Source organism: Loxodonta africana, chromosome 23 (genome assembly GCF_030014295.1).
Source record: "Loxodonta africana isolate mLoxAfr1 chromosome 23, mLoxAfr1.hap2, whole genome shotgun sequence".
In the NCBI taxonomy this organism is placed as follows: domain Eukaryota; kingdom Metazoa; phylum Chordata; class Mammalia; order Proboscidea; family Elephantidae; genus Loxodonta; species Loxodonta africana.
In genome coordinates, this window is record NC_087364.1 from 63,535,549 (window position 1) to 63,544,423 (window position 8,875).

General features: G+C 48.4%; 1 pseudogene; it reads left to right on the forward strand.

Moving 5' to 3' along the window:
* The first annotated feature begins 2,626 nt into the window (after window positions 1-2,626).
* On the forward strand, window positions 2,627-8,176 carry LOC100677377 (protein Shroom3-like; annotated as a pseudogene).
* Window positions 8,177-8,875: the final 699 nt, after the last annotated feature.

An 8,875-nucleotide genomic window follows, 5' to 3' on the forward strand; every position in this document is an offset into this window, starting at 1 on the left:
CAATGAATATTAACACAACCTGTATGAGACAGTTCATTGCAGCTTCAAACTAAACATGAGTAGAAGAATCTTTTTCTTCTTCTTTTTTTTTTTTTTTAACACTTCTCGAATTCTCACCATTCCCAAACTAATCCATATCATGATTCACTACACTGGGACCCCTAACATACATATTCTATTGGATTCTCTTTTCATTATTCACACTAGGTCTGTGATTACCTCTTGTCTGTCCCTGAAATTCACCTATACCTGCTCTTTTCCATTATAATCAAACCAAAAAAACCAAACCCACTGCCATCGAGTCAATTCTGACTCATAGCAGCCCTATTGGACAGAGTAGAACTGCCCCATAGAGTTTCCGAGGAGTGCTTTGTAGATTTGAACTACTGACTTTTGGTTAGCAGCCATAGCACTTAACCACTATGCCACCAGCGTTTCCTCAATTATCATAGGCTTACCCAAGTCCTAAGACCAACAAACATACCTGGATTAATACACAAGAACACTGGTCTCCAGTGAACACATTTCTGTACTACTCTGACACATTGGGTCACTATGAGTCAAAATTGACTCCATGGCACCTAACAACATCAGTCATGCATGCAGTAACTGCCACAGTTTTTTATTGAACAATAATTGGTCCTTCCCTCTGATGGAATAACCCCCATAACCATAACCCATTGCCGTCGAGTTGATTCCAACTCAAAGCGACCCTATAGGACAGAGCAGAACTGCCCCATAGGGTTCCCAAGGAGCGCCTGGTGGATTCAAACTGCCAACCTTTTGGTTAGGAGCCGTAGCCCTTAACCACTATGCCACCAGGGTTTCCTCTGATGGAATAGGAGAGGATAGTTAAAATATATTTAAAAAAAACAGTAATTTCTTGCAAAGAGGTAAGCAAGCCCATTCCTACAAAAAAAATGTCTATGGCACAAAATTTTTCTTTGGAGCATCTCAGAGCTCTTTTCAAAGCTTTACTACACGGCTTTGATACCTCTGGTTTTTACTACAGAATACCAGAGTTATATCAGCCCAAACCTATGTGTCCGAATCGTCCTTTGCTCCCAAACTACCGCACATGTAAATAGTTCAGTTCTTTTTTCCATTTAATATATTACCACGGTGAAAAACAATTTAATAGGTTATAAAACATCTAAGTTTGTATCTGATAACAATTTAATATAGTAGTCCCTTCATTTAAATAAGATAACATTATAATATAAATATTATTTTTTATTATGTAAATAAATATAAATATAATGGCTGAATCTCAGGCAGAGTGACAGTTAGGCCAAAGTCATACTTCTGCACACAGAGCTTCCACCACGCCAGCCATTAGCTTATGCTTTATAATCTTGACAGAAAAAAGTATTTTCCACCCTTTTCTCCAGATTCCCTCCATTAATATTGATCACTGAAATCACAAACAAAAGCAGATAAAGACGTAACTAGGAAAGAAAATTGCAGACCAGTATCTCTCACGAACACAAGTGCAAAAACTCTCAACAAAATATTAGAAAAGTTAATCCAGCAATGTATAAAAATGATTATACTTCATAACCAAATGAGATTTATTCCGGGTATCCAAGGCTGGTTTGACATTTGAAAACCAAGTAACGTAATTCATCACATCAACAGGCTAAAGAAGAAAAATCATATGATCCTATCAACAGAGGCAGAGAAAGTATTTGACAAAACCCAATACCCAGTCATGATAAAAACTCTCAGCAAACTAGAAATAGACAACTTACTCAACTTGATAAAGAACACCTACAAAAACCTACATCTAACATACTTAACGGTAAGGAACTAGGTGTTTCCATCCTAGATGGAGAACAAAACAAGAATGTCCCTTCTGACCATTCCTATTCACCATACCGGAAGTTGTAGCTAATACAATTAGACAAGAAAAGGATATAAATGGTAGGCAGATTGGGAAGAAAGAAATAAAACTCTTTGTTTGCAGATGATATGACAGCCTATGTAGAAAATTTCAAAGAATCAACAAAAAATTCCTGGCAACTACAGCAAGGTTGCAGGTTACAAGGTTATATATGTAAGTCAACTGCTTTCCCGTATACTAAATAAACCAAACCTGTTGCCATGGAGCCGATTCCAACTCATAAGGAGCCCTGGTGGTGTGGTGGTTAAGAGCCTGACTGCTAACTAAAGGGTCAGCAGTTCAAATCAACCAGCCACTCCTTGGAAACCCTATGGGGCAGTTTTACTATGGGGCAGTTCTACTCTGTCCTATAGGGTCCCTATGAGTTGGAATGGACTCAATGGCAACGGGTTTGGTTTGGTTTGGTTTGGTTTGGTTTGGTATAGGGTCACTTGAGTCGGAATCCTATATACTAGAAATGAATAATTGAAATTTGAAATGAAAAACACATCACTGGCCCCCCACAGCCTCATTCAGTCCCTGCAGCTGTAGCCCAGGCAGCTACAGGTCAAGGCAGAGCTGCCCATTGCTAAGCACATGGTTGTCCCGAACCACCTCCTCCAAGCAGTGGCCATAAGGTTTGAACTTGGGGGTTGCAGTGGCCCAGTGAACTGCGATGAGACACTTGTGTAGAGCAGGGCCTTGCAGGTACTGCCACCTCCAACTCCTTCAGCCCAAAGCACCTCACCTGTGACCCCCTGCACAGGAAAGCAACGTGATTGGCAGGAGTTGAACTTCAGGTGAAGCACAGGACCAGGGAACCTGCAGGCCAACGTCACTTTTGGCATTTAAACAAATTTGAGGAGAATCAACCCCATGCCATCATGATGCGAATATGTAAGGCCACAACTGGCATTTCTTGGCACCATAGCTACCATTCCAGCTCCTTTACAAGTGACCTCTCCAACTATGACCATGCTTATCTGAGGCAGAGCACTGACCAGTACAGCTCCTAGGGGAGCATGGAGAGCCTGAAGCCCAGTGCAGGATGCCCACCCTGCTATCTTCTTTCCCCTGCCAAGTCCACCAGGAGCCCTGACCACCTGGCTCATAGCTCCTCCTCTACCAGCTCTAGTATCCTAGGGTATCCGCCTCCTGGCATCTCTGGTCAAGAACGTATAGGCTCCATGGACACCACTTCAGCTCAAAGTGGCCTCCTGAAAGGGATGAAGCAGGCAGGCAGACATTCAATGTCAAGACACTCTGTGATACCCTGAGAGGAGTCTCAGCAGTGTACGAGGTAAACTTTTCACACCTGCTTCTTCAAAGTAGGGTTTGAAGGTCAGGGTTACGACAAACGGCATAATGTTCTTAGGGGCAAGGGAGTCCGACCCCCATCCTGGAACCAGCAGTTCCTTGAAGACTGCCAGTGACAACCTACCTCTAAGGTGAGTTTACTCCTGCCCTCAGCTCACAGTGATGGTTATATATCTGTCTGGTACCTCCAGTAGCCCAGCTCATGGTCTAGCTTTGATCAGAAATGGTTCTACTGGCCTCAGGAAAACTCACCATGCTCCTAAAGTCTCCATTCATAGACCAACAGATGCATACTGTACTAGAGGAGTTCAGAGAGCAGGCCACCAGTGAAGCTCAAGCGTAATTATACCCAGAAGGTGCAACCAGGCCTGCCTCTGCTCCCAACTGGCATCTACCCTGTACCTTCCCTGGATCCACACTTTGCCCAAGTTCCCCAGGCTTCCATGAGCAGTAATAACATGCCCTACCCTGCAATGGCCAAGAAGAGTGGATACACAGCCCCTCCGACAGCTTGTGACAAAATGTCTACCTTTGATGAGAATAGAGACCAAAATGGGTCTAGCAGGCCTGAGTTTGCCTTCTACCAGGCCCTAGAACATAATTCATTGTCCTCAGTGGAGAAGAAATCAGAAACTAACATCAAGTTGGTCCCCTACAAAGTCTATTTCCCATCAGTTCCTGAAAACAAGGAGGATACCTCCTTGAGAAGACATTTCATGTCCCTGCAAAGCAATAGCCCACATCCCGATAAGAGAAAGAGCACCATCAGCAATGAACCGTATTCTAATCAATATAGTCATACAGCCATAAACTCCCTCAGGCTCAGGCCTGGAAGTGGAAAAAGACAAGAGATCTTCCATGCCCTCACAGGCTGATTTCCAGGAAGACCACAATGCCAAATCCCAGAGGCGGCAGGAGACAGAAGGCCTAGCCTATCAATTACCTTTGGCAAGACAAGTCAGCCTTCTAATTTCCCCAGACTCTAAATAGACAAACCATCCAGAAGCTAGGAGGGGGATCTCAGGAGGGCTCTCCAGATGGCAGGCCTGCCATAAGTCAACACCCAGGCTGAGGACTCTGGAAGGAAAGCTGTTCCTGACAATAGGGGCCATCTGGACAGGTCCGTTTCCTCTCCAAAGTCCGAGGAAAGCCCCAGGAGAGAACCAGTACTTCAGCCTCTTTCCACAGCTCAGGCCCACGGAATGAGGAGTCCTCCTCTCCACGGCACCAGCAGACATACAGCCTGGGCAGGGGGAGGCTCACCTCAGGAAGTGTCTCAGCTCTGCAAAGCCTCAGCACCGGAAGTCCTAGTGCTCCCTGCTGTAGAAGCTTTCCGAAATCGAGTAGTGACAGCAAGGGAGCCAGAGAGCCTCAAGTGTGGGCTGTTCTAGTTATGGCCATACCTACAGGCCCAGTGGACAGTCTCAACTTCCAGCATTTCTGGGAATGAATTCGAGGAGCCAAGAACCACTGTTTTTCTGAATCCACCGAACCTCTAGGCCATACATAGGAACACCTCCAAAACAGAGAGGTGAAGCTAGAAGATGTTTCCTGGCAGGCATGCAGTCAGCAGCTAAAGAGGGGTGCAGATGGCTGCCGTGTCCCCCTACTCAAGGCAGCGTGCTCACTTTCCCCACAACCAGAGAACTTTCAGCTCTTCAGCGAGGCCAAAAGGGAGGTCACATGGTGGGATGAAGGCCTGGCACCCCCCACTCGCCCCTGCTGGACGGCCCCTTCATCTGCACCTACCGGGACAGCATCAAGGATTCCTAGTCCCGAGTCCCAGGAACCACCTGCTTTCGACGGAGGCACCTCTAACTGGGTACTCATGGTGTCGAGACCCTGGCAACTCAGGCCCTCCTGGGCCCACATGGGGCTACAGAGCCCCGGGACACCAGCAATGAACAGCGTGACCCCGGCCCAGGGCGCCCCGGCCCGGCCAGTGCCCCCAGCTACCCCAAGACAGGCACGCCCGCGCCTGACCCTGAGCAGAAGAAGCACTCTTACCCGGAGCCCAAGAAGATGAACGTGGGGGGGTCTCAGAGGTGGCCGAGCTGGCACATGGATCCACAGAGGAAGGGGCTGCGTTTCCGCAGTGCACCGAGGCGAAGCGGCGTAGGTCCTCCGTGAGCAAAGGCGAGGCCTGCCCGACCCTCAGCCTGTTCGACCCGAGCTGAAGCAGTTCCTGCAGAGCACACTGGCAAGTACCCTCAACGCAGGTCCGGCAGGTCGCCCTCAACCCCAGCGGGCTGCGGCTTCCAGGAACCAGGCCTCTTCGGAACCGTGCCCAGAGCACCTAGCTCCGGCCGGGTCGCCTGGCGCCTGAACGCTGGCCTCGCCTCTGCTCCCAGCCTGCACCCGCTGCCTCAGTGGAGCCTGCAGCGCAGCAGGGAGGCGGGCTCTGGGGGGAGTTCGCTTGTCTCCTGCAGGATTGCAGCAGCTCCTTCACAGGTGGCCCCATCTCAACGAGCAGCAGTGCAGCGACCACAAGGCTTCGGGGGAGCCGGCAGGGCCGAGCTGCTCAGTGGAGGGCTGCGGGGTGCCCAGAAGGTGAACAGGAACCCTGAGGAGCCGTCCTCCTGTGGTCCAGCGGCTGAGAGGGCCAGAAAGTCCAAGTTAGCCAAGGACCTGAAGGAAAATTCAGACTTCCTGGCTGTCCCTGTCCACTTGAGATCCAGGTCATCCCCCAGGCAGACAACAAGTACCAGGATGTGCTTTCGGGGGGACAGCAATGGCTCTGGTCTTCTTGTTAAAGAATGGAGCTCTTTGGCTGGCACTAGATCTAGGTCACTCAGCTTGTTCAGAAAGAGGCTGTAAGAGATGGGGCACTCATTCCTTATCCTAACCCTGGTTGAGGTGGTACAGGTGTAAAGCAATTGGTGGGCCCTCAGTTCTCAGTGAATGTTCTGGAACCCTGGAGCATCTGAACCAGCAGAACACCTTGTCCCAGGCTACTGCCAGCAGGAAATGCCAGGCCAACCCACAGACACCAGGGCTATACCACTGACCGTATTCAGTTCAAATGTGCCTTCAACTGTTCCCTCCATCTACTGCTAACAGGTTGCTGCAGACCAGTATGCTTGAAGGGATGGTCAGGCAGGGTGACAGCCTCTTTCACCCTTCATCCCTGCAGTGACCCTCACCACCCCCCTCAAGCAGCAATTTCAGCCTGACCCAGCCTCCAAATCCAAGAGGCCCTGAATCCAGAGGGAATTAGGAAGAAGGTCTCCTTGTCTCAGGGGCTTCCTCTTGCTTAAGTGAAACAGGCCTCAGTCTACAGCCCTCCTGAAGAACCCTTCTTACCTGAGTTCGCAAACCTAAAGTGCTATTTAAAAAAAAAAAAAGGATTTTTCCAAGTTCAAGCACCACTTCTGACCCAGACACACCAAGCACTCCAGGCAGGGTCTCCCTCCAAATACTCGAGTCAGTTCCACGGGCCTCCCCACCACCTTGGGAGGATTATGAGGATGAAGTGTTTGTGAAGGACTTGCCATCCAGTGCCACCTCCAGCCCCACATTTGAAGCTCTTCCCTCACCCTCACTCCTTCACTGAGCCTGGAAGCCCTAGGGAATAGCATGGATGATTTCCTCCACCCCTCCGCAAGATGTGTGTGAGGCACAGTTGGACAGTGAGGCTTATGAGGACACCCCATACCAGTTTAGCCAATTTTCCAAGGTGTTGACAGCAAGGGAAAGGCCAGTGTCTGGTGCAGCTCATTTGGCAGATAGACACTGGCTTCTAGGCCCCAAACTTCCACGTGGCTTCAGAGGCAACGGAGGCCCACCCACCCTCTATCATGGGTGCCAAGCCCCAACCTTCTGGTTCCCTTGGCAAGCAGCCAAGCCTAGGGTGGCCACCTCCCATCTGGGCTTACAGCCTCATCCATAGTCCAGTCAGTGAAACTCAGGGTTTAGAAAAGAAAGTTAGTGCTCTCCTCAGAAGACCTCAGAAGATGTCAGAACAGAGGTCCTTGCCAAGGAAATTGTCCACCAAGACAAATCTCTGGGAGACATTTTAGATCGAGACTCCAGGATGAAGACAACTATGGACATGATAGAAAGTTTGTTTACCCAAGATATTAACTTGCTGAAGGAAGACAGCATAAAGTGGAAGGCCATGCAGATAGCTGTCAACTTCCCAGGATGCAAAAGCAAGAGGAGTGAAGAAAAGGAAACAGTGGGCAGGTCAGCTGTCAACTGTCCTGCTTAAAACATTGTGTCAGCTCCCAAGGCTGAACTTCTGAACACAATCAAAGATATGTCAGAAGAGGTAACTGAGTAAGAGGAGCAGGTAGATGTCAACACAAAGAAGGCTGAGCTCATTGAAAGCCTCATCCATAAGCTTGAGACCCTCTAGGAAGCAAAGTGGGGGGTGGGGGGGCTTGCTGATGGACATCAAGCTCAATAACACCTTGGGAGAAGAGATGGAAGCTTTGATCAGTGAGCTCTGCAAGCCCAATGAGTTTGGCAAGTATACAATATTCACAGAGGACTTGGACAAGTTGGTAAACCTGCTACTGTCATCCTTAGAAGCCTTGAGGAAGATGCCAATAATGAAGAAAGGACCTCTGTCAATGAGAAGAGGAAGATCCTGGCTTGGCAGCACAAGGATGCCTGAGAGCTCAAGGAGACCTCGATTAAAGAAAACAGGTGGTGTTGGACATCCTGTCCAATTACCTTTTGGAGGAACAACTCCAGGATCATGAGCATTTTGTGAAAATAAAGACAACACACCTCACTGAGCAGTGAAAACTGGATGACAAGATCAAATTGGGCCAGGAGCAGATCAAGTGTCTACTGGAAAGTCTCCCCCTGGTTTCCATTTCTGAGACAAGGGCCTTGGCTTTGCCCCTGAACCTTGCAAGTAAGATGGTTCCTGTTGGGGGATATACTTTCAGTAGTATTTTGCCAGCATCAACCTCTCCACTTTAGCCTTTTGTAAAATACCCAAACCAAAAGATCACTTTTGCTCTTGCAGAGAAAGCAGGTGCTTTCCCATTGTGAGTTTCGCTTCCCCCATCTCCATAACTACTTAATTGTACTAAAAAGATGTGGCAGTCTGATTCTTTAAAGATTGCAGCTTTGGATACCCTATGGGGCAGGTCTACTCTGTCCTATAGGGTTGCTATGAGTCAAAACTGGCTCAACAGCAATGGGTTTTTTATGCACACTGGGGAGGCAGTTTCTCCTAGTGACTTTCAACCCTGTATCATTAATCAGAAAATCCAGGCTTACAAAATTAATCTATTAGCTAGAGGGGAGGGAATATTCTTTCTGGTTATGCACTGTGGTTACATGATGGGTATGCTTTGTGCATCTGAACAAAGATACCTTCTTGGTAACAGGATGGCCAGGCCAGCTATAGCTGAACGAAGGCCCCATACCCTTACCCTCTTTCACCTTTCCCATGCACTCCAGCACATATACTCCTCCAGCTGAAAGTATACAGAAGCCTTGAGTCCCTTCGTACATTCATCTTCTGCCTACGATGCATCACGGGGTGTGCATAGAGGAGATTTCCAGTGCCAACCTGCCCTGGGATGAAGATCTGAGGAATATTGACCCCACAATGTCTCTCACCCAATTCCTCTTTGCCCTAATCACTGTGTAGGTAATAACAGTTTGTGAGCTCATCATTTGGGAATGTCAGTTATTTGCTGAGAGCTACAGCCCTGC